General features: G+C 38.7%; 1 non-coding gene across 1 annotated transcript; it reads left to right on the top strand.

Moving 5' to 3' along the window:
- Positions 1–12,285: 12,285 nt before the first annotated feature.
- Positions 12,286–12,357, top strand: TRNAC-ACA (transfer RNA cysteine (anticodon ACA)). The gene has a single exon. It is a non-coding gene; the product is annotated as a tRNA-Cys (tRNA).
- The last annotated feature ends 14,583 nt before the right edge of the window (positions 12,358–26,940 follow it).

Raw genomic sequence — 26,940 nt, forward strand, 5'->3', positions numbered from 1 at the left:
AGACCAGAAACTATAAAACTCCTAGAGGAGAACATAGGCAAAACACTCTCTGACATACATCACAGCAGGATCCTCTGTGACCCACCTCCCAGAATATTGGAAATAAAAGCAAAAATAAACAAATGGGACCTAATTAACCTTAAAAGCTTCTGCACATCAAAGGAAACTATTAGCAAGGTGAAAAGACAGCCTTCAGAATGGGAGAAAATAACAGCAAATGAAGCAACTGACAAACAACTAATCTCAAAAATATACAAGCAACTCCTACAGCTCAACTCCAGAAAAGTAAATGACCCAATCAAAAACTGGGCCAAAGAAGACATACAGATGGCTAACAAACACATGAAAAGATGCTCAACATCACTCATTATCAGAGAAATGCAAATCAAAACCACTATGAGGTACCATGTCACACCAGTCAGAATGGCTGTGATCCAAGTCTACAAATAATAAATGCTGGAGAGGGTGTGGAGAAAAGGGAACCCTCTCACACTGCTGGTGAGAATGCAAACTAGTACAGCCACTATGGAGAACAGTATGGAGATTCCCTAAAAAACTGGAAATAGAACTGCCTTATGATCCAACAATCCCACTGCTGGGCATACACACTGAGGAAACCAGAAGGGAAAGAGACACATGTACCCCAATGTTCATTGCAGCACTGTTTATAATAGCCAGGACATGGAATCAACCTAGATGTCCATCAACAGATGAATGGATAAGAAAGCAGTGGTACATATACACAATGGAGTATTACTCAGCCATTAAAAAGAAAACATTTGAATCAGTTCTAATGAGGTGGATGAAACTGGAGCCTATTATACAGAGTGAAGTAAGCCAGAAGGAAAAACACCAATACAGTATACTAACGCATATATATGGAATTTAGAAAGATGGTAACAATAACCCGGTGTACGAGACAGCAAAAGAGACACTGATGTATAGAACAGTCTTATGGACTCTGTGGGAGAGGGAGAGGGTGGGAAGATTTGGGAGAATGACATTGAAACATGTATAATATCATGTATGAAATGAGTCGCCAGTCCAGGTTTGATGCACGATACTGGATGCTTGGGGCTGGTGCACTGGGATGACCCAGAGGGATGCTATGGGGAGGGAGGAGGGAGGAGGGTTCAGGATGGGGAACACATGTATACCTGTGGCGTATTCATTTTGATATTTGGTAAAATTAATACAATTATGTAAAGTTTAAAAATAAAATAAAATTTTAAAAAAAATATATATATATCCTAAGCCAATATTTTGGCTGAAATTAACACATATTGGAATAAAACAGTTCAGTTTTTCAATATAGTTCAATTCTATTTGAATTATTATATTAAGGATCAGTTTTGCTAATAAAGTGGGATCAAATCATCAAAAAAAAAAAGAAGAGATGGCAAGAATACACAGAAGAACTGTACAAAAAAGAGCTTCACGACCCAGATAATCACAGTGGTGTGATCACTGACCTAGAGCAGACATCCTGGAATGTGAAGTTAAGTGGGCCTTAGAAAGCATCACTACGAACAAAGGTAGTGGAGGTGATAGAGTTCCGGTTGAGCTATTCCAATTCCTGAAAGATGATGCTGTGAAAGTGCTGCACTCAATATGCCAGAAAATTTGGAAAACTCAGCAGTGGCCACAGGACTGGAAAAGGTCAGTTTTCATTCCAATCCCAAAGAAAGGCAATGTCAAAGAATGCTCAAACTACTGCACAATTGCACTCATCTCACACGCTAGTAAAGTAATGCTCAAAATTATGCAAGCCAGGCTTCAGCAATACATGAACCGTGAACTTCCAGATGTTTAGGCTGGCTTTAGAAAAGGCAGAACCAGAGATCAAATTGCCAACATCCGCTGGATCATGGAAAAAGCAAGGGAGTTCCAGAAAAGCATCTATCTGCTTTATTGACTGTGCCAAAGCCTTTGACTGTGTGGATCACAATAAACTGTGGGAAATTCTGAAAGAGATGGGAATACCAGACCACCTGATCTGCCTTCTGAGAAATTTGTATGCAGGTCGGGAAGCAACAGTTAGAACTGGACATGGAAAAACAGACTGGTTCCAAATAGGAAAAAGAGTTCGTCAAGGCTGTATATTGTCACCCTGTTTATTTAACTTCTATGCAGAGTACATCATGAGAAATGCTGGACTGGAAGAAACACAAGCTGGAATCAAGATTGCTGGGAGAAATATCAATAACCTCAGATATGCAGATGACACCACCCTTATAGCAGAAAGTGAAGAGGAACTAAAAAGCCTCTTGGTGAAAGTGAAAGTGGAGAGTGAAAAAGTTGGCTTAAAGCTCAACATTCAGAAAATGAAGATCATGGCATCCGGTCCCATTGCTTCATGGCAAAAAGATGCGGAAGCAGTGGAAACAGTGTCAGACTTTATTTTTCTGGGCTCCAAAATCACTGCAGATTGTGACTGCAGCCATGACATTAAAAGACGCTTACTGCTTGGAAGGAAAGTTATGACCAACCTAGATAGCATATTCAAAAGCAGAGACATTATTTTGCCAACAAAGATCCGACTAGTCAAGGCTATGGTTTTTCCAGTGGTCATGTATGGATGACCATATGTATGTATGTGAGAGTTGGACTGTGAAGAAGGCTGAACGCTGAAGAATTGATGCTTTTGAACTGTGGTGTTGGAGAAGATTCTTGAGAGTCACTTGGACTGCAAGGAGATCCAACCAGTCCATTCTGAAGGAGATCAGCCCTGGGATTTCTTTGGAAGGAATGATGCTAAAGCTGAAACTCCAGTACTTTGGCCACCTCATGCGAAGAGTCGACTCATTGGAAAAGACTCTGATGCTGGGAGGGATTGGGGGCAGGAGGAGAAGGGAACGACAGAGGATGAGATGGCTTGATGGCATCACTGACTCGATGGACGTGAGTCTAAGTGAACTCCGGGAGTTGGTGATGGTCAGGGAGGCCTGGCGTGCTCAGATTCATGGGGTCGCAAAAAATCGGACATGACTGAGCGACTGATCTGATCTGATCTGATCTGAAGTTGGTCTTAGATTTTCTTCCAAGCAGCAAGCATCTTTTAAATTCATGGCTGCAGTCACCATCTCCAGTGATTTGGGGGTCCGAATATACAGTCTCTCACTGTTCCCATTGCTTCCCAACACATTTGACATGAAATGATGGGACCAGATGCCATGATCTTAGTTTTCTGAATGTTGAGTTTTAAGCTAAATTTTTCACTCTCCTCTTTCACTTTCATCAAGAGAATCTTGAGTTCTTCTTCATTTTCTGCCATAGGGAGGTGTCATCTGCATATCTGATGTTATTGATATATCTCCTGGCAATCTTGATTCCAGCTTGTGATTCATCTAGCCCAGTGTTTCTCATGACGTACTATGCATTTAGTTAAATTAGCAGGGTGACAATATACAGCCTTGATATACTCCTTTCCCAATTTAGAACCAGTCCACTGCTCCAACACCATTTCTAACTGTTGCTTCTTAATGTTCATACAGATTACTTAGGAGGCAGGTCAGGTTGTCTGGCATTCCCATTTTTGATGAATTTTCCAGTTTGTTGTGATGTACACATACAGAGCTTTTGCCATAGTCAATAAAGCAGAAGTAGATTTTTTTTTTCTGGAACTCTCTTGCTTTTTCGATGATCCAGCGGGTGTTGGCAATTTGATCTCTGGTTCCTCTGCCTTTTCTAAAACCAGCTTGAACATCTGGAAGTTCACGATTCATGTACTGCTGAAGCCTGGCTTGGAGAATTTTGAGCATTACTTTACTAGGTGTAAGATGAGTGCAATTGTGTGATAGTTTGATCATTCTTTGGCGTTGCCTCTCTTTGCGATTGAAATGAAAAGTGAAACTTTCCAGTCCTGTGGCCACTGTTGAGTTTTGCAAATTTGCTGGCATACTGAATGCAGAATTTTCACAGCAGCATCTTTTAGGATTTGAAATAACTCAACTGAAATTTCATCACCTCCACTAGATTTGTTCCTAGTGGATGCTTCCTAAGGCTAACTTGACTTTATATTCCAGAATGTCTGGCTCTAGGTGAGTGATCCACACATCATGATTATCTGGGTCATGAAAATCTATTTTGCCTAGTTCTTCTGTGTATTCTTGCCACCTCTTCTTAATATCTTCTACTTTTGTTAGTTCCATACCATTTCTGTCCTTTATTGTGCCCATCTTTGCATGTTCCCATGGTAGCTCTAATTTTCTTGAAGAGATCTCTAGTCTTTCCCATTCTATTGTTTTCCTCTATTTCTTTGCCTTGATACCTGAGGAAGGCTTTCTTATCTCTTCTTGCTCTTCTTTGGAACTCTCCATTGAAATGGATATGTCTTTCCTTTTCTCCTTTGCTTTTCGTGTGTCTTCTTGTCACAGCTATTTGTAAAGCCTCCTTAGCCAACCATTATGCCTTTTTGAATTACTTTTTCTTGGGGATGGTTTTGATCCCTGCCTCCTGTACAATGTCATGAACCTCCATCCATAGTTCTTCAGGCACTCTGTCTATCAGATCTAATACCTTGAATCTATTTGTCATTTCCACCGTTATTGTACGGATTTTATTTATGTCATACCTGAGTGGTCTAGTGGTTTTCCACACTTTCTTCAATTTAAATGAATTTGGCAATAAGGAGTTCATGATCTGACCCACAGTCAGCTCCCAGTCTTGATTTTGCTGACTGTATAGAGCTTTTCCACCTTTGGCTTCAAAAAATATAATCAATCTGATTTCAGAATTGATCATCTGGAGATCCCCATGTGTAGAGTCTTCTCTTGTGTTGTTAGAAGAGAGTGTTTGTTATGACCAGTGAGTTCTCTTGGCAAAACTCCATAAGCCTTTTCCCTGCTTCATTCTCTACTCCAAGGCCAAATTTGACTATTATTCCAGGTATTTCTTCACTTCCTACCTTTGCATTCCAGTTCCGTATAATGGAAACGAAATCTTTTTGGGTGTGATTTCTAGATGGTTTTGTAGGTCTCCATAGAACCAGGAGGGCGTAAAGGAGCTATCCCACGTTGAAGGTCAGGAAGGGCTGCGGTGAGGAGATACCCCTCGTCCAAGGTAAGGAGCAACGGCTACGCTTTGCTGGAGCAGCCATGAAGAGATACCCTATGCCCAAGTTGTGTTGCAAGAGGGCATCAGAGGGCAAACACACTGAAACCATACTCACAGAAAACTGGTCAATCTAATCACACTAGGACCACAGCCTTGTCTAACTCAATGAAACTAAACCATGCCTGTGGGGCAACCCAAGATGGGTGGGTCATGGTGGAGAGATCTGACAGAATGTGATCCACTGGAGAAGGGAATGGCAAACCACTTCAGTATTCTTGCCTTGAGAACACTATGAACAGTATGAAAAGACAAAATGATCGGATACTGAAAGAGAAACTCCCCAGGTCAGTAGGTGCCCAATATGCTACTGGAGATCAGTGGAGAAATAACCCCAGAAAGAATGAAGGGATGGAGCCAAAGCAAAAAGAATACCCAGTCGTGGATGTGACTGGTGATAGAAGCAAGGTCCGATGCTGTAAAGAGCAATATTGCATAGGAACCTGGAATGTCAGATCCATGAATCAAGGCAAAATGGAAGTGGTCAAACAAGAAGTGGCAAGAGTGAATGTCGACATTCTGGGAATCAGCGAACTAAAATGGACGGGAATGGGTAAATTTAACTCAGATGACCATTATATCTAATACTGCAGGCAGGAATCCCTCAGAAGAAATGGAGTAGCCATTATGGTCAACAAAAGAGTCCGAAACCCAGTAATTGGATGCAGTCTCAAAAACGACAGAATGATCTCTGGTCGTTTCCAAGGCAAACCATTCAATATCACAGTAATCCAAGTCTATGCCCCAACCAGTAACGCTGAAGAAGTTAAAGTTGAACGGTTCTATGAAGACCTACAAGACCTTTTAGAACTAAGACCCAAAAAAGATGTCCTTTTCATTATAGGGGACTGGAATGCAAAAGTAGGAAGTCAAGAAACACCTGGAGTAACAGGCAAATTTGGTCTTGGAATACAGAATGAAGCAGGGCAAAGACTAATAGAGCTTTGCCAAGAAAATGCACTGGTCATAACAAACACCCTCTTCCAACAACACAAGACAAGACTCTATACATGGACATCACCAGATGGTCAACATCAAAATCAGATTGATTATATTCTTTGCAGCCAAAGATGGAGAAGCTCTATACAGTCAGCAAAAACATGACCAGGAGCTGACTGTGGCTCAGACCATGAACTCCTTAATGCCAAATTCAGACTTATTGAAGAAATTAGGGAAAACCACTAGACCATTCAGGTATTACCTAAATCAAATCCCTTATGATTATACAGTGGAAGTGAGAAATAGATTTAAGGGCCTAGATCTGATAGATAGAGTGCCTGATGAACTATGGAATGAGGTTCATGACATTGTACAGGAGCCAGGGATCAACACCATCCCCATGGAAAAGAAATGCAAAAAAGCAAAATGGCTGTCTGGGGAGGCTTTCAAATAGCTGTGAAAAGAAGAGAAGCGAAAAGCAAAGGAGAAAAGGAAATATATAAACATCTGAATGCAGAGTTCCAAAGAATAGCAAGAAGAGATAAGAAAGCCTTCCTCAGCAATCAATGCAAGGAAATAGAGGAAAACAACAGAATGGGAAAGACTAGGGATCTCTTCAAGAAAATCAGAGACACCAAAGGAACATTTCATGCAAAGATGGGCTCGATAAAGGACAGAAATGGTATGGACCGAACAGAAGCAGAAGATATTAAGAAGAGGTGGCAAGAATACACAGAAGAACTGTACAAAAAAGAGCTTCACGACCCAGATAATCACAGTGGTGTGATCACTGACCTAGAGCAGACATCCTGGAATGTGAAGTTAAGTGGGCCTTAGAAAGCATCACTACGAACAAAGGTAGTGGAGGTGATAGAGTTCTGGTTGAGCTATTCCAATTCCTGAAAGATGATGCTGTGAAAGTGCTGCACTCAATATGCCAGAAAATTTGGAAAACTCAGCAGTGGCACAGGACTGGAAAAGGTCAGTTTTCATTCCAATCCCAAAGAAAGGCAATGTCAAAGAATGCTCAAACTACCACACAATTGCACTCATCTCACACGCTAGTAAAGTAATCCTCAAAATTATGCAAGCCAGGCTTCAGCAATATGTGAACTGTGAACTTCCTGATGTGCAAGCTGGTTTTAGAAAAGACGGAGGAACCAGAGATCAAATTACCAACATCCGCTGGATCATGGAAAAAGCAAGAGAGTTCCAGAAAAACATCTATTTCTGCTTTATTGACTATGCCAAAGCCTTTGACTGTGTGGATTACAATAAACTGTGGAAAATTCTGAAAGAGATGGGAATAACAGACCACCTGATCTGCCTCTTGAGAAATTTGTATGCAGGTCAGGAAGCAACAGTTAGAACTGGACATGGAACAACAGACTGGTTCCAAATAGGAAAAGGAGTACATCAAGGCTGTATATTGTCACCCTGCTTATTTAACTTCTATGCAGAGTACATCATGAGAAACGCTGGACTGGAAGAACAAAAGCTGGAATCAAGATTGCTGGGAGAAATATCAATAACCTCAGATAACAGATGACACCACCCTTAAGGCAGAAAGTGAAGAGGAACTAAAAAGCCTCTTGATGAAAGTGAAAGTGGAGAGTGAAAAAGTTGGCTTAAAGCTCAACATTCAGAAAGCGAAGATCATGGCATCTGATCCCATCACTTCATGGCAAATAGATGGGGAAACAGTGTCAGAATTTATTTTGGGGGGCTCCAAAATCACTGCAGCCATGAAACTAAAAGACGCTTACTCCTTGGAAGGAAAGTTATGATGAACCTAGATAGCATATTCAAAAGCAGAAACATTATTTTGCCAACAAAGGTTCGTCTAGTCAAGGCTATCATTTTTCCTGTGGTCATGTATGGATGTGAGAGTTGGAATGTGAAGAAGGCTGAGTGCCAAAGAATTGATACTTTTGAACTGTGGTGTTGGAGAAGACTCTTGAGAGTCCCTTGGTCTTCAAGGAGATCCAACCAGTCCATTCTGAAGACATTCAGCACTGGGATTTCTTTGGAAGGAATGATGCTAAAGCTGAAACTCCAGTACTTTGGCCACCTCATTGGACATGTTGATTCATTGAAAAAGACTCTGATGCTGGGAAGGATTGGGGGCAAGAGGAGAAGGGGACTACAGAGGATGAGATACCTGGATGCTTCACTGACTCATTGGACGTGAGTCTGAGTGAACTCTGGGAGTTGGTGATGGACAGGGAGGCCTGGCGTGCTGCGATTCATGGGGTCGCAAAGAGTCGCACACGACTGAGCGACTGATCTGATCTGATCTGATAGAATCATTCAACTTCAGCTTTTTCAGCATTACTGGTGGGGGCATAGACTTGGATTACTGTGGTACTGAATGGTTTGCCTTGGAAACGTACAGAAATCATTCTGTTGTTTTTGAGATTGCATCCACGTACCACATTTCAGATTCTTTTGTTGACTATGATGGCTACTCCATTTCTTCTAAGGGATTCTTGCCCACAGTAGTGGATATAATGGTCATCTGAGTTAAATTATTCCATTCCATTCCACTTTATTTCGCTGATTCCAAAAATGATAACATTCTCTCTGGCCATCTCCTGTTTGACCACTTTCACTTTTCCTGGGTTCATGAACCTAACATTCCAGGTTCCTATGCAATATTGCTCTTTACAGCATCAGATTTTACTTCCATCACCAATCACATGCACAATGGGTGTTGTTGTTGCTTTGGCTCAGACTCTTCATTCTTTCTGGAGTTATTTCTCCACTAAACTCCAGTAGCATTTTGGGTGCCTACCAACACGGGGAGTTCATCTTTCAGTGTCACATCTTTTTGCCTTTTCATACTGTTCATGTGGTTCTCGAGGCAAGAATACTGAAGTGGTTTTCCATTCCCTTCTCCAGTGGATCGTGTTTTGTCAGAACTCTCCCCCATGACCCATCTGTCTTTGGTGGTACTACAGGGCATGGTTTCATTGAGTTAGACAAGTCTGTGATCCATGTGATCAGATTGGTTCAGTTCAGTTCAGTTTCTCAGTCATGTCTGACTGTTTGTGACCCCATGAACCACAGCATGCCAGGCCTCGCTGTCCATCACCAACTCCCGGAGTTCACTCAGACTCACGTCCACTGAGTCCGTGATGCCATCTGGCCATCTCATCCTTGCCTCCAATCCCTCCCAGTATCAGAGTCTTTTCCAATGAGTCAACTCTTCCCGTGAGGTGGCCAAAGTACTGGAGTTTCAGCTTTAGCATCATTCCTTCCAAAGAAATCCCAGGGCTGATCTCCTTTAGAATGGACTGGTTGGATCTCCTTGCAGTCCAAGGGACTCTCAAGAGTCTTCTCCAACACCACAATTCAAAAGCATCAGTTCTTAGGCACTCAGCTTTCTTCACAGTCCAACTCTCACATCCATACATGACCACAGGAAAAACCATAGCCTTGACTAGACAAACCTTTGTTGGCAAAGTAATGTCTTTGCTTTTGAATATGCTATCTAGGTTGGTCATAACTTTTCCTCCAAGGAGTAAGCATCTTTTAATTTCATGGCGGCTTCTGTAATTATGGTTTTCAGTGTGTCTGCTCCCTGATGAGAAAGATAAGAAGCTTATGGCACCTTCCTGATTGGAGAGACTGACTGAGATTCAAACTGGATCTTGTTCTAATGGGCGAGGACATGCTCCGTTCAGTTCAGCTGCTCAGTTGTGTCTGATTCTTTGCAACCCCATGAACCTCAACACACCGGGCCTCCCTGTCCATCACCAACTCCCGTAGTCCAGACAAACCCATGTCCATTGAATTGGTGATGCCATCCAACCATCTTATCCTCTGTCGTCCCCTTCTTCTCCTGCCCTCAATCTTTTCCAGCATCAGGGTCTTTTCAAATGAGTAAGCTCTTCTCATCACGTGGCCAAAGTATTGGAGTTTCAGCCTCAACATCATTCCTTCCAATGAACACCCAGGACTGATCTCCTTTAGGATGGACTGGTTGGATCTCCTTGCAGTCCAGGGGACTCCCAAGAGTCTTCTCCAACACCACAGTTCAAAAGCATCAATTCTTTGGTGCTCAGCTTTCTTTATAGTCCAACTCTCACATCCATACATGACCACTGGAAAAACCAGAGCCTTGACTAGATGGACCTTTGTTGGCAAAGTAATGTCTCTGCTTTTGAATATGCTTTCTAGGTTAGTCATAATTTTCTTTCCAAGGAGTAAACACCTTTTAATTTCATGGCTGCAATTACCATCTGCAATGACTTTGGAATCCATAAAAATAAAGTCAGCCACTTTTTCCACTGTTTCCCCATCTATTTGGCATGAAGTGATGGGACCAGATGCCATAATCTTAGTTTTTTGAATGTTGAGCTTTATGCCAACTTTTTCACTCCTCTTTCACTTTCATCATGGGCTCTTTAGTTCTTCTTCACTTTCTGCTGGACATGCTCAGTAAATCTTTAATTCAATTTTTTGTTCATGTCGGTGGCTGTTGTCCCTCCCTGTTATTTACCTAGGGCCAAACTATGGTGGAGGTAATGAAGATTACAGCAAGCTCCTTCAAAAGGTCTCATGCATACACTGCTACACTCAGTTCTTCCAACCCTGCAGCAGGCCACCATTGACCCATGCCTCCACCAAAGCCTGCTGGACATTCAAGGGCAAATCTGGGTCAGTCTCTTTTGGGGTCACTGCTCCTTTCTCCTGGATCCTGGTATGCACAAGTTATTTGTGCCTTCCAAGAGTCTGTTTCCCTTGTCCTTTCTAAGTTCTGGTGGCTCTATAATGGGTTTAATGGCGACCTCCTCCAACAGGGCTTATGCCATAGCCAAGTCTGCTGCACCCAGTGATATCCAATGCACCCAGAGCCCCTGACTCTTTAGGAGTCCACTGATGACCTGTACCTCCACAGGAGACACTCAAACACAGTTCTGTCTCAGTCTCTGTTGATTCCCTGTGTCCTGGTGCACACAAGGTTTGTTTGAGCCTTCTAAGTGTCTCTGGAGGGTATTGGGTTTGATTCTAAATGTGGTTTCGCCCCCCTACAATCTTGCTGAGGCTCCTCCTTTGCCTTTGGCCATGGAGTATACCGCAAAGTCACTCCAGTGCCACACAGCTGCCACTCCAACACAAACCATCTTGAGGGGCTTCTCTGCCCTTTGGACATGTAGTATCTCCTCACAGTAACTCCAGCTCTGTGGATCTGCCACTTTAGTGCCTTCCTTTAAGTATGGACCTGAGATGAGCAGTAGTTGCTTGCTCTCAGACTCACTCATCAGTTCAAAACCCCCTTGGGCTCCTCTCCAGCTGCTTCAGGCATCAGCTGCCTATCCAGAGGAGGAATTTTATATGGAAGCAAATCTTTTAGGATATTCATTTTATTTTCAATGTAATTACTGATGTCATGGACTCTTTCACTTTTTTCCAATTTCAGACAGTTTAATTTTCAGTGTAATTATTGTTTGTCCTAAATGGGAATTCTTTGGCAACTTTCTGCCTTATTTCCACAGTGCTCATAAATCAATCATGACTTCAAATCATCAACTTTTGTCAGCAACAAGATGCATAACAATGATGAAATGATATAGATTTGTTTAAAAATGCTAATTTTTCATGGATGATTTCTGCTAATAGGTCAGGCATATGGTACAGTAAAAGTATAGTTTATGCCCTGTAGTAATTTCTAAAATATCAATCTGTATTTGTCCCCTTTAGAAAGTTTGATTCTGCTTGATAGATCATGGAGGTTACATACATTTAATATTTTGTGTCACACTTGACTCTTTTGGAGCAAGAAACCTAACTTCACTTTGTTTTATTTGCACAAAGTTCTTTCTGCATAAATATTCCAAACTCTCACCAAAATAAACTAAAGTTTCAGGGCTTACCTATGCAATGTGAGAAAATAAAATGTCTGTTTTTTCAGTGTTTAAAAAAGAAAATTTAAACTGATAATAATAATAAATAGAAACATATGACAATGAATTCAATTTGAAAGAAGGATGTACAGTTTACTTCTATGCATATGTAAGCATAACAATATTTACATACCTCTCTCTATATATCTATAGCTATATAAACATTATATATACCTTTATATAAATTATAAATGGATAGAATGACATAGGGAATGCATGCATGCATATATATATATATATATATATATATATATATATATAAACCTATTTTTCCTTGAAGAAGTGCTATTACTAATTTTTCAAGTTGTCTCTATTAATATGGACTTCCCTGGTGGCTCAGATGGTAAAGCATCTGCCTACAATGCGGAAGACCCAGGTTCGATCCCTGGGTTGGGAAGATCCTCTGGAGAAGGAAATGGCAACCCATTCCAGTACTCTTGCCTGGAAAATCCCATGGACAGAGGAGTGTTATAGGTTACAGTCCAAGGGGTCACAAAGAGTCGGAAACAACTGAGCAACTTCACTTTCACTTTCTTTCACTTTCTATTAATGTAGCTACCTTTATGAGTTATGAAAGTGAGTGTTAATTGCTTAGTCATGTCTGACTCTTTGCAACCCCATGGACTGTAGTCACCAGAGAAGCCCCTTTATGAGTTAAACTTGAAATCAAGTAACAGTTTATCCCTGAACTCAAAAAAACCTTGAAATTGTTTTTACTGAGAACATAGTTTCAATATCTATATGCTTCTGTATATTTAAAAGATATAGATAGAAAAATTCTCTATAATTGTTTACTTCCATCTTCTTTAATATTTGTTTTTGATTCTATCAATAATGATATCAACTTAAATATTTAAAGTTTTGGAAATCACCAAGTCTTCTCTGGTGGTTCAGATGGTAAAGAATCTGCCTGCAATTCAGGAGACCCGAGTTTGATTCCTTGGGTCAGGAAGATCCCCTGGAGAAAGGAATGGCTGCCCATTCCAGTATTCTTTCCTTGGGAATCCCATGGACAAAGGAGCCTGTCAAGTTACAGTCCATGGGGGTCTCAAAGAGTGGGACACTACTGAATGATTAACACACACACAAATACTATTGAATTTTTAAAATGCTAACTCTTTCTTACATGTCAGCCTGCTACCCCAGATATTAAAGATATTATTCTTTTTATCAAATAAATAGTAAAGAGAAATTTTCAGAAAAATGTATTGGCAGAAAAAGAATATCAGCACTCAAGAAAAAAAGAGGATGTGAGCCTCCATGTTTGTATTGAAAGAAGAATCAGCAGTATGCTTCAATATCAAGAAATCTGGAATAATGGTTGGGAGATCTGAGTTATGAGTTATAGTCATGCATCTATCAACTGTTTACATAAAACTGAAAAAAAAAAAAAACAAATTTGAATTCATATCCATAACTACCAAAAGAGGAAAGTGCCAACATTAGAAGTTCTGTAATCATCACAAATTTATTCTGCATTGAGATCCAAATGATAATCATGTAAATGGAATTTCTAAAACAAATATCTTTATATAGCCACTTTTTAAATATAAGTATATAAAACACATAGTCTATTTTTCTATTTTACTGCATTACAAAATTTTCCTCAACCAATTTTCATCAATGTTTTAATAATTAACAATGAAATCAAGTATTAAATGATGTATCTTGTCTAAGAAGCACTGGTTAATGGCAAAGCTTATGATTAAGATATATTTTCCCAGAGATAAAGAGCAAATGAGGAACATAGAAATAAGCCAAAAAAAAAAAAAAAAAAAGACAAGTTCAGTGATCAGATGATAGATTTGGAAAAAGTTATTAGAAGATTGTGCATCAGATTGTATGATTAAACTGTGAACTATGCTAAAAAAGGCTATTCTATTATCTATCTCACCACTTAAAAATTAAAGCATCAGGAATAAAATTATAAGTATTTCAACACAGAGGGATTTTGAAGAGTTTTCTAGTAATCAATATCAATGACGAACGAGGTTTAAGTATGAATTATTTCCAGAGTTAAAGTATTCATTTATATACGAGTAAGTTTTTCTACTGGTTCAGCTAGAAACTCAAATTTTCTATCAGTAGCAGGAATAAATTCAGATTGCTCCCAAGATCTACTTCCACTGCTAAATAAACATTAATCTTCTAAACCTGATTATAAAGCTCCTTTAGTGTAGGGCTTGATTTCTGTTCTCAGATGTGGAGATGAATCCTAGTTCTATGCCTTGGAAGTCAATTATGGTAAATGCATTTCAAATGCAACAGAATGCTTTTCCAAAGGATTAAGATGTATGTGTTTGGGAGGAAAATAAATTTTGAGTTTCTGTGGCTATAAAAGATGTGAAATGGTTAAACTCTGAGTGCTATCATAGTAAGATTTTTCAAAAAGACTTGATGTTTTGTCAATACTGATTCAAGCTTCTCAGTGTCACTGGAGTAAAAATAATAAAATTCTGTTGCTGCAGGGACATGAAGAGAAAAAGTTTGATTGATTCTTCCATTATCCAATGACAGCTATTATAAAGCAGAGAATAAAAATGGCAATTAGATACTTGGTTTAAAGGAAATATATGAGATTGTGTGTGAATTTAATGAGTGGAAACAAAAGTCTGAAGATATAAAAAGAAAATACTCAAAACCAAATAAGTCTAATTTCATAATAAGAATACTATAATTATTTTACTAAGTATAACAAATGATATACATTTTTTTCTTATATTTAAAAGCCATGTTGAATTTACTATAAAATAAAGATGTTAAAAATTTAGCAAGTTTCATTGAAAAAATAATTAATAATGAGGTCAATTTGAATAACATTTCTAAATGTCTCCAAAAATAATAAATGACATCTCTTATTGTAAGAGACACTAAAAGATACTAAGATAGAATAAGCACAATGCCTGCTTTCATGGAGGAAGGGAAAATAGACGTTAAATAAGTGAATGACATGTTATCAAGAAGCACAGTTGCTACTTGAATGTACTTAACTAGTATTAAATATGAGATGAGAGGGAGAATATGATTCCTAGGGAAAAAAAAAACAGCAGATATTAACCTGAAAAAGTTTGAAGAACGCTTCAACAGCAGAAAATGGCAATGTACATACATGAGGCAGGAGATAGAATAATCCACTTGAGGACATGAAAGAAGCCCTGCAGCGGATGGACCTTACCTGGCCATGGAAGAAGAAACACAAGCTGAGTCTGAAGACAGATGCAAGAGTCAATCAGGATATATTTCATGTTTAGCATTTTCCATAAGGGCAAAAGGAAAACATACAGTTATATTTAAACTGTGAATCCATATGAACAAGTTACTTCTTTTAACAGAACCACTCTGGTTACAGTGTGCATAAGTAATTAAAAGGGTGAACACATTCACTGAATTTCTCATTGGTAAACTGTTTACATAAGCAAAGTCCATAGATGTGATTTTCAATCACACTGCTCTAGAATTTGATTCTGTACTCATTATTCTTTCCTATCTTTTGATACTGAGTTGGATGTCAGTTGCTATTTCTCATGATGGTATGGTATCATTTTCTAATTGGAGAATTAAGAAGTAAAGTTTTGCTTTACCCTCTGCCTGTAACAAAAATGGAAAAGTAAAGATATACCAAAATGCCCAAATAGTTTGAGAAAAGTGAAAGTTTTAATCACTCAGTCACATCTGATTCTTTGTGAACCCATTGATTGTAGCCTGCCAGGCTCTCCTGGCCATTGAGTTCTCCAGGCAAGAGCACTGGAGTGGGTTGCCATTTCCTACTCCAGGTGATCTTTCTGATTCATGGATCGAACCTGGGTGTCCAGCATTGCAGGCAAATTCTTCACCATCTGAGCCACCAGGGAAGCCCCCAAAATATTGATATGTGATGAATGTTCAAAACTAACTTTATACATAAATTATATGACTAAAACAGGTATTTGGAAACCATTAGGTAAAGTGTCTGCCTGCAATGTGGGAGACCCGGGTGTCAAGAAGATCCCCTGGAGAAGGAAATGGCAACCCACTCCAGTACTCTTACCTGGAAAATCCCATGGATGGAGAAGCTGGGTAGGCTACAGTCCATGGGGTTGCAAAATGTCGGACACGACTGAGCGAGTTCACAGTTGATTTAATAAATCATCTGTTTGTGTCATTTTGGGTTTTAATCCTGATTTTCACATTTAGGAAGATGGAAACTTCATCTATCATAAGAAAAGGAAGTGGAATTCCATGAATTTGGAAATTGCTCAATACATTGAATAATCTGTAAATTTACTTTTGGTACCATTGGTCAAGTATAATTATCTTGCTTATATTCTTTCACTCTTTCATTATTTTTTGCTGTCAGAAATGACTTTGAAATTTATCTATGTATATTGGCATTAAATAACTGCCCTAGGAAAAGAACCAGCAAAGTAATGCCATTCAGCACAGTTCACTGTTCTTGAATTCGTTGGGTTCTAACATCAGTGCCTCTTGCCTCCACTCCAACATTCTGGGGGAAACTCTCATTCTTGGGAGAAATGTTGCCAAAGTTATTGAGGTGACTTTGTCCTCATTCTGTTTATCATTATCACAATGTGGCTGCAGCAATTCTAGGAATCATCTTCTGGTAAGTCAGGAACTGACCTTCTGACAGTACCTGCAACATAGATGTGGGGGTAAAAAAATAAAGTTGTAATCATTCCACAGCAAACTTCTTCATTCATATGAACCAGCACTGAATCATACACTGTATAAGCCAAGGGCAGTGATTAGAAAATAGGCATCTTTCCAAAAAGGAGTAATTGTTCATTGTTGTTCAGTTGCTAAGTCATGTCTGACTCTTCACAATCCCATGGACTGCTTCACCCAGGGCTTCCCTATGCTTCACTGTCTCCCAGAGTTTGCTCAAATTCATGTCCATTGGGTCTGTGATACTATTTAATCATCTCATATTCTGCTTCTCCCTTCTCCTTTTGTCCTCAATCTTTCCCAGCATCAAGGTCTTTTCCAATGAGTTGGCTCTTTGCATCATGTGGCCAAAGTATTAGTGCTTCAGCATCAGTCTTTCCAATGACTATTTAGGGTTGATTTCCTTTAGGACTGACTGGTTTGATACCCTTGCTGTCCAAGGGACTCTCAAGAGTCTTCTCCAGTATCACAATTTCAAAGCATCAGTTCTTCAGTGCTCAGTCTTCTTTATGGTCCAACTCTCACATCTGTATGTGACTGCTGGTAATACCATAGCTTTGATGCTTTTTTTTAAACCTTTTTTTTTTAATTTTATTTTTAAACTTTACATAATTGTATTAGTTTTGCCAAATATCAAAATGAATCCGCCACAGGTATACATGTGTTCCCCATCCTGAACCCTCCTCCCTCCTCCCTCCAGAATTGTGTTGTTTTCTGTCAAACCTCAACATGAATCAGTCGTGTGTGTGTGTGTGTGTTAGTCACTCAGTTGTGTCTGACTCTTTGTGACCCCATGGATTGTAGCCCACCAGACTCCTCTGTCCATGGATTGTCCAGCCAAGCATACTGGAGTGGGTTGCCATTTTCTTCTCCAGGGGATCTTCCCCTGGAGATCAAATCTGGGTCTTCTGCACTGCAGGCATAGGTATACATATATCTCCTCCCTTTTGAAACTCTCTTCCATTTCCTTCCACATCCCACCCATCTGGCTTTGATGCTTTTTAATACACTGTCTAGGTTTGTCATAGCTTTCCTGCTAAGGAGCAAGTGTCTTTTAATTTCGTGGCTGCAGCCACTATCAACAGTGATTTTGGAGGCCAAAAAATAAAAGTTTTGCTGTTTCTATCATTATTAGGAGCAATATACATCTAATATTACATTTATTTCTGCATGGATTCAGGCTATGTTTAACCAATAAGCCAAAAATATACAATAGGATAAAAAAGAAATGATAAAAATCATCTATTTCACATATAATAATTCTGTGTTTCAAAGAAGTGTCCTGCTGTATACAAATGGTCTCCTCAACCATCATCATTATCACCTGATAACTTGTTCTGAATTTATACTCTTAGACTCCTCCAAAGCCTAAATTATAAGAAACCCTCCTGATCCGTGATTTGACAAGCTCTTTGGTTGATTTTGAAGCACACTGTATTTAAGAAACTCATGGAGGCTTTTGCCCATATCAACATGTGGCTCCCAAGATCAGCACAGTGATCAACTTCCCAGTTAGTGGGAAGGCAACTGGAAAAGCATGAGAGAGTGATGTTCTAGATCAGAACTGGGGTTATCACTTACAACTTCCATTCATTTTCACTGGATAAAGCTCGGTCACATGGCCACACACAATTTTAAGGCAGAATAGGATATATAGGCATGCTCTGCCTTCAGAGAAATGAATCAGCATGTTTTGATGAGAACTTAGCAGTCTTTTCTACATCCTCAAGCTTTGTTCACATTCTACCTTGCTTTACTCCATCTGTAACTGAAAGTGGGGTCTGGCTGCTCGCTGGTCAAAAGCCAATAATGAGGCCAGGTTGGTGGAAATGAAAGTTTGCTTTATTTTGGATGACAACAACTGGGGTGTTAGGGGGAGGGCAGATGCCTGTCTAAAGGCTGTCTACCCTTCCCCCGCTGCCCTGACAATCAGGAGCCAAGAGCTTTTATAGATGGAAGGAAGAAGCTATATGCAGAAACAGCATAGTCAGCACTGACAGTCATCTTGAACTTGGTTATCGGTGGTCTGACCAGCATCATCTTGATTATTTTAGGTACAGTTAATCTTCAGTTCCATGGTTGGTTTGTTTCCATTTCTTTGAAGCAAATTCTTGGAATTGTGGCAGTGCATGTCCTGGTTACAGTCTGGTTATCATGTAGTTAATTTCTTCCACCTGGTAGAGGTTTCAGACTTTATAAGACAGCTCACAGGATATGGCCCAGAATATCATTTATAGCCTTTGAGAAGGAACTAGATCCCCTTGACTATGCTTGACTAATCCACTCCAGTATTTTTGCCTGGAGAATCCCAAGGACAGAGGAGCTTGGTGGACTATAGGCCATGGGGTTGAAAAGAGTCAGACTCGACTGAAGTGACTGAGCACGCACGCACAAAAGCTCAATGACTAAACTATTATAATCTTGCTCCTTTTGACTGTTTCCCTTTGTGCATTTTTTCACTTCTCTGATTAAACTTATTCTTTGGCTAAAGATTTTCCACAAAAAAAAGAAAAGTAAGTGGAAGACATGGGGGGCAAAGGACTACAGGGTCCATCTCCATTATATATCCTTCTACAATGTTTCTAGCTGTGCTACTCTTGCTAATAATGTTCCTACTAATTCTTCAGTTTTGTCATTTATTTTTGGTTGCTAAATTACTACTCATCCTCTATATTCCATCTCAAATAACATTTCTTCAGGAAAGCAAATATATTATACCCTCTTATATACGCTGATGACACTGTGTTGCTTTATATTATAATAATAGTTATGACTTGATGTTGCATCTTTCAGTTCAGTTCAGTTCAGTCACTCAGTCGTGTTCGACTCTTTGCAACCACATGAATCGCAGCACGCCAGGCCTCCCTGTCCATCACCAACTCCTGGAGTTCACTCAAACTCACTTCCATTGAGTCAGTGAAGCCATCTCATCCTCTGTTGTCCCCTTCTCCTCCTGCCCCCAATCCCTCCCAGCATCAGAGTCTTTTCCAATGAGTCAACTCTTTGCATGAGGTGGCCAAAGTACTGGAGTTTCAGCTTTAGCATCATTCCTTCCAAAGAAATCCCAGGGCTGATCTCCTTTAGGATGGACTGGTTGGATCTCCTTGCAGTCCAAGGGACTCTCAAGAGTCTTCTCCAACACCACAGTTCAAAAACATCAATTCTTCAGTGCTCAGCTTTCTTCACAGTCCAACTCTCACATCTATACATGACCACTGGAAAAACTATAGCCTTGACTAGATGGACCTTTGTTGGCAAAGTAATGTCTCTGCTTTTCAATATGTTATCTAGATTGGTCATAACTTTTCTTCCAAGGACTAAGTTGCATCTTTATAAGTATTTAAATTACAATGTGTTTTCTCTACTTGAAATCTAGGTCCAGACCTGGTTTTATTCACCTAATATAATCACACTTAGAGCTTGCATGGAAGCACACTCAATAATTTGCTTTGATGAATAAATGATCATATATGTATATTTTTGAGTTAAAATTGGCTCTATATGTCTTGGACTTCCAGTGATGACTTAGTGATAAAGCAATATCCTGCCAATGCAGGATACTCAGGAGAGCTGGGTTCAATCCTTTGGTCAGTGATATCAACTGGACAAGGAAATGGCAATGCACTCCAGCCTTCTTGCCTGGAAAATTCAGTGGAGAGAAAAGCCTGGCAGACTATAGTCCTTAGGGTCACAAAAAGTTGGACATGAATGAGTGCACATCCAAATACTTGTTATAAAAATGCTAGGATATCTAGATAAAATTATTTTCATAAAAATAAAAAATGCATATATTTGTTTTTATAACAAAAGGAAAAATGCTAAAAAATATAAATGACAATGGCCACTTTTGTTTTATATCCCCTTTATTGTGAACTGCATTATTTCTCCTTTAAATTTCCTCCTTACTAGCAAGTCTTTTCTCCATTTTTTCATTATTAAAAGGCAGCTTTGCTTTAAAACCTTAACTCCTGTCTTTCAATTTGCAACCCCCATTGAGATAGAGACAGCTGAAAACAAGCTTGCCTTAGAAAAGAATATTGAATCCTGATGCGGAGAGAAAACTGAGGGCGTTGAATTCTGCAGCATGGAGGCCAATTCTGAATCTGAGATATTAATCTATACCATCTCTTTAGGAGGTTTTTATGTCCCATTCCTGGGCTCCCATTTCTCTTAATCTTAATATTTATAAAAATGGGATGAATGATGTCCAACAGTCTTAGAAGTTATATTCCCTATAAATTTGTATGTGACCTAAAATGTGAGCTATTTCTGATATATAACAATGTCTCTCTAAATGTTCAGCTGCAAATCCTTAATACCAAGAAGCCAGAAATGTAGCAATTCTTGTTACAATCATCACACACAATGGAAATATAAACTTGAAAAAGGTTAGAGTTGTAGATGAGGGCTCTGCTATTTTTAAGGCAGCCAAACCACTTTGACTTATTACTTCATTTCATATCAAAGGTTGTCATGAATTCCGAAATGACTGAGTATGAGTTTCCTATCAAGATGATGCTCCAACTAATTAACCCATCCTCATGGCAATTTTAAACCTATCATCTGAGGGTTATTTGATACCCTTCACAGGTTATGTGGAGAAAGAAGAAATGTCAACCTATATTTATGTTCTAACTAAAGGTGATGAAAAAAGTTATGACACAATCAGTATTTTCATTAGTTATTTTTTGATGTTAGTGAAACTTTCCAAAGAAGTGTGAATTGATGTTTATAGAAACCAAAAATATTAACCACATGAAATAGACAGTTTTATGATGTTGCCTACCTGCTCATGCATCAGACCAACAAAAAGCAATTTATAATTTTCTAGATGTATTATACCTTAGCCACAGCAACCAAAAGCTTGAGCTACATTGAAAGTGGCTACTGGATACATAATTTTGGTCATAGCTATTCCATCATGATTGATGAGTAAGATTGGATTCTTACTGTGATAGTTTCAGTCTGCTTAGGTTGAAATGAATGTATCGGCCAATTGGATTTTCAGTAACCATAGCTTTATATCCATGCCTTATCTTGATGCTCTGTAGTGATATTCTATAGTCAAAGGAATTTTTGCTGCAAAATCCTATTTTCTATGCTTGTTTAAATGTAGACTGTCTTGGTAGATTCTACATGAAAAAGAAGTGTACCAGGAAATACCCAAGGGATACATTTTCCAAATGACATTACGCTAGTCAAGTAAAAGGTAAATTTCCCTGAACTATGACAGAAAGCAATTTGTTGTCTCAATCATTTTGTTAAACTTCATTTGAATTACACTTGATGCTTCCCAAATGAATCTTCACACCTGTGTTTTTTGTGTGCTTTGAAACATTAGCATCATTTCTGAATTTTTTTTTCTATTCAGTTTGCTTTAAATAAAAATTGCAGGTACTCATAAGAATGTAATACACTCTGTTGCTTTTATTTCCACATCTTCTTTTATTACCTTGGGAGTATGTGTGGAGGTAGGAAAGAATTATAAATATATTTATCTGTGGAGGTAGTGATTGTTTTCTGATATTACAGAAAAACACATTTTTTTCTAAAATACAAAAAAAGATTTTAAAAATACAAAAAGTGTGTGGTATACGTGGAAGGTAGATGACTAAACATAAATATATTGAAAAAACAGCATTTGAAAAGACTGAATAATTTTTTAATATCTTTTTTAAAATATAAATTTATTTATTTTAATTGGAGGCTAATTACTTTACAATATTGTAAAGACTGAATAATTTTCAAAGCCATGTCATGTAAACAAACTAACAGTGTGCATGTGTATATGTATATGTGTTCGTGTGTGTTTGTCTACATTCAAATCAATGCATCTCATGATTCATTCATTTGGTACCTACAGTGTGCTTATTTATTATTTCAGTCTTACATTGAATAAACATAAAATAAACCATTTATTATTAAAAATATAAAATGTAGTTACATTAACACAAAATATATTAATTCCAATAAGTTTCATTTTTTCATGCTAGGGATATTTGTGTATTTTATTCTTAATTGATTATATATTTTCAATTCAAGGAGAAAGACTATTACAGGATTTCTTTGGAATACCACAAAACAAAATTGCATTTTTTTCAAATCTATGAAGAAGGCAATGGTCTTTATAGTGCCCATAGACCTCAAACATGTAATTTAAAAAAATCAACATTTTACACACTTAACTGAAATTGAGACACTTCTTGACTTGGAAATACATACAACTTGGAAATATATACAACATGGTGAGACCATGTTGGAATTAACAGACAATATACTGGACTTGTCTAAGTAATTACAATGGGGACAGCTCAAATAAAGGTCACAATATGAGTATGAGAAAGAATGGCATATCAGTTGAATTAGTGTATTTTATTTAAAACATCTCTGTTTAAATAACCCCTCTGCCCTACTCCTATAAAAGGGAAGTGCCTGTTATCCACCGTCAAAATCAAAAGAGGCATTTTTTTTATGTCGGAAGTTACTTTTCCTTTTGTTTCACTCTTAAAAGCCATCTACTGTAACATGAAGCAAAATCTTTAGGCTTTCCAACACGCCTCTGGGCTCCCTCCAAAAAGCAATTTATATCAGCTGGCAAGGTCATTAAGGAAACTGGTCAAAATGCAGGTGGGAAATGCAATCCTGTTGGGTAAAGTCTTAATGCTTCCATTTATCAGGAACACAAGGTCATAGTAATGGTGCTGAGTATTAAACTTTGACTTTCCAAGAATTCTGTGGCAATTTCCAATTTGAGACAATCTAAAATATGTTAGGAATATAAGTCTGGAGGTATATTTCTTATAAATGTGTGTAAATATATACATGCTATATGTATATATATATATATAATATTTTAATGTTAATATATGAGTTTATTTCAGGACCAATATGAGGTCAAATATTTTTCTGCAAAATAATATTGCAGCAGGTTGTATACTTGTGGCAATTTTAATAAGGCTTCTCTTCTACTCATTGATTTTTAATATTCTGAGCTTCTCTTGGAAAAATCACTAAAATAGGCTGACTTATCTTCCAAATGCCCAGTATAGTGAGTTCCTGGTAGAGAAGAAACTACACACATACAGAATAATATATACTGGATTTTTCTGGAAGAACTGAAGGAATGCTTCAGGGCCTTTTGAGACATTGTGCCCAAGAACATTGAGACTTGGTAGAGACAATATCTGTCTTGTTGGATGGACTATGCTTAGTCGCTCAGTCATGTCCAACTCTTTGTGACCCCACGGACTTGCAGCCACCCAGGTTCCTCTGTCCATGGAATTCTCCAGGCAAGAATACTGGAGTGGGTGCTATGTCCTTCTCCAGGGCATCTTCCCAAACCAGGGACTGAACCCAGGTCTCCTGGATTTCAGGCAGATTCTTTACTGTCTGAGCCACTGAGGAAGCCCCCTTAACATTGGAGAGGGTAACCTTTCCACCCTCTAGGGGATCTTCCCAACCCAGGGATTGAACCCAGGTCTCCCACACTGCATGTGGATTCTTTACCAACTGAGCCACAAGGGAAGCCCAAGAATACTGCAGTGGGTAGCCTATCCCTTCTCCAGTGGACCTTCCCAACCCAGGAATTGAACCGGGGTCTCCTGCATTGCAGGCAGATTCTTTACCAACTGAGCTATGAAGGAAGCCCAAAACCTAAAGGCAGGGCTCATCTGGGACAGCTCTGACCAAATCAAGCTTCTAAAATTAGTACCAGATCTAAATAAAGCAGGAAAATTGAAGTTGAGTTCTTTTATAATTATTTTTTCCTTCCATTTTTTGACCCCCTCATTAAACCTGTGCTCATAGGAATCTTCTTGGGGTCTCTTATTGATCCCCAGACCCCACTAATATTAGTATACTTGGGCCAATCTCTCACTTGGGACTTGTTCCTTCTTTTTAGTCTCCTCTGCTCTCAACTCTCTCCCACTTCTACACCCGTTTAAAAGAAAAGTAAAAGAAAAACATACTTACCTACATATATTTTTAGTTAATGCCCTTGAATATGCTAATTATTACTAGCAACAACCCTCCATCCAAAAAAGTTATGTATAATAATTCATATAAAATGCTCAAGCCCAGGTAAAGCGTTGTAAATCATTAGGTACAAAATAAGTTACAAGGATATATTCTATATCACAGGGAATATAGCCAACTGTTCTACAGTTATTATAATTATAATTATAATGACTATAAATGGAATACATTCCTAAATTCTGAATCAATATATTGCAGACATGTAACATATTATTATACATCAATTAAACATAAATGTGTGTGTATATATATATAAAATCTTCATTACTTCCACCATAGTTTGGGCCCAGGTAAACAACAGGGAGGGAACACAGCCCCACCCATCTACAGAAAATTGGATTAACGATGTACTGAGCATGGTCCTGCCCAGCAGAACAAGACCCAGTTCTCCCCTTAGTCAGTCTCTCCCATCAGGAAGCTTCCATAAACCTCTTATCCTTTTCCATCAGAGGGCAGACACACTGAAAACCATAATCACAAAAACTTAACCAATCTAATCGCATGGACCACAGCCTTGTCTAACTCAATGAAACTATCAGCCATCCTGTGTGGGGCCACCCAAGATGGACAGGTCATGCTGGAGAATTCTGACAAAACATGGTCCACTGGAGAAGGGAATGGCAAACCACTTCAGTATTCTTCCCTTGAGAACCCCATGGAAAGTATGAAAATGCAAAAAGATAGGACAATGAACAATGAACTCCCCAGGTTGGAGGTGCCCAAAATGCCACTGGAAATCACTGGAGAAATAACTCCAGAAAGAATGAAGAGACAGAGCCAAAGCAACAACAAATTGTAGATGTGACTAGTGATGGAAGTAAACTCTAATGCTGTAAAGAGCAATATTGCATAGGAACCTGGAATGTTAGGTCCATGAATCAAGGCAAATTGGAAGTGGTCAAACAGTAAATGTCAAGAGAGAACATTGACATTTTAGGAATCAGCAAACTAAAATGGACTGGAATGGGTGAATTTAACTCAGATGACCATCATATCTACAACTGTGTGCAAGAATCCTTTAGAAGAAATGGACTAGCCATCATAGTCAACAAAAGAGTCCGAAATGCAGTACTTGGATGCAATCTCAAAAATGACAGAATTATCTCTGTTCATTTCCAAGGCAGACTTTCAATATCACAGTAATCCAAGTCTATGCCCCAACCAGAACTGGACATGGAACAACAGACTGGCTTCAAATCGGGAAAGGAGTATGTCAAGGCTGTATACTGTCACTTTGCTTATTTAACTTATATACAGAATACATCATGAGAAACACTGGGCTGGGTGAAGTGCAAGCTGGAATCAAGATTGCCAGGAGAAATATCAATAATTTCAGATATGCAGATGACACCACCCTTAGAGCTAAAGAGCCTCTTGATGAAAGTGAAAGAGAAGGGTGAAAAAGTTGGCTTAAAACTCAACATTCAGAAAATTAAGGCCATGGCATCCGATCCCATCACTTCCTGGCAAATAGATGGAGAAGCAATGGAAACAGTGAGAGAGTTAATTTGGAGGGGTGGGGGGAGGGTCTCCAAGATCACTGCAGATGATGACTGAAGCCATGAAATTGAAAGATGCTTACTCCTTGGAAGAAAAGTTATGACCAACCTCGACAGCATATTAAAAAGCAGAAACATTTTGTCAACAAAGGTCTGTCTAGTCAAAGCTATGGTTTTTCTAGTAGTGATGTATAGATGTGAGAGTTCGACTATAAAGAAAGTTTAGAGACAAAGAATTGATGCTTTCGATCTGTGGTGTTGGAGAAGACTGCTGAGAGTCCCTTGGACTGCAAGGAAATCCAACCAGTCCATCCTAAAGGAAATCAGTCCTGAGTTTTTATTGTAAGGACTGATGCTGAAGCTGAAACTCCAATAATTTGGCTACCTGATGTGAAGAACTGACTCATTGGAAAAGACCCTGTTTCTGGGAAAGATTGAATGTGGGAGGAGGAGGGGCCAACAGAGGATGAGATTGTTTGATGACATCACCTACTCAATGGACATAAGTTTAAGTAAACTCTGGGAATTGGTGATGGACAAGGAGTCCTGGCATGCTGCAGTCCATGGGTCACAAAGAGTAGGACATTACTGAGTGACTGAACTGATATATATGTGTATATATATATATATATAATAAACTATACACATACTGATATATATATATATATTTGTATTTTTCAGTGTATACCAATAAGGGAGACAGATTTTTATCCTCAAGTTTTAGAGGTCAGATATTTTGATAAAAAAATATATTTTGTTGAACTACAAAATTTATAAAGTTATAA

This window comes from Bos indicus, chromosome 1 (genome assembly GCF_029378745.1).
Source record: "Bos indicus isolate NIAB-ARS_2022 breed Sahiwal x Tharparkar chromosome 1, NIAB-ARS_B.indTharparkar_mat_pri_1.0, whole genome shotgun sequence".
In the NCBI taxonomy this organism is placed as follows: Eukaryota; Metazoa; Chordata; class Mammalia; order Artiodactyla; family Bovidae; genus Bos; species Bos indicus.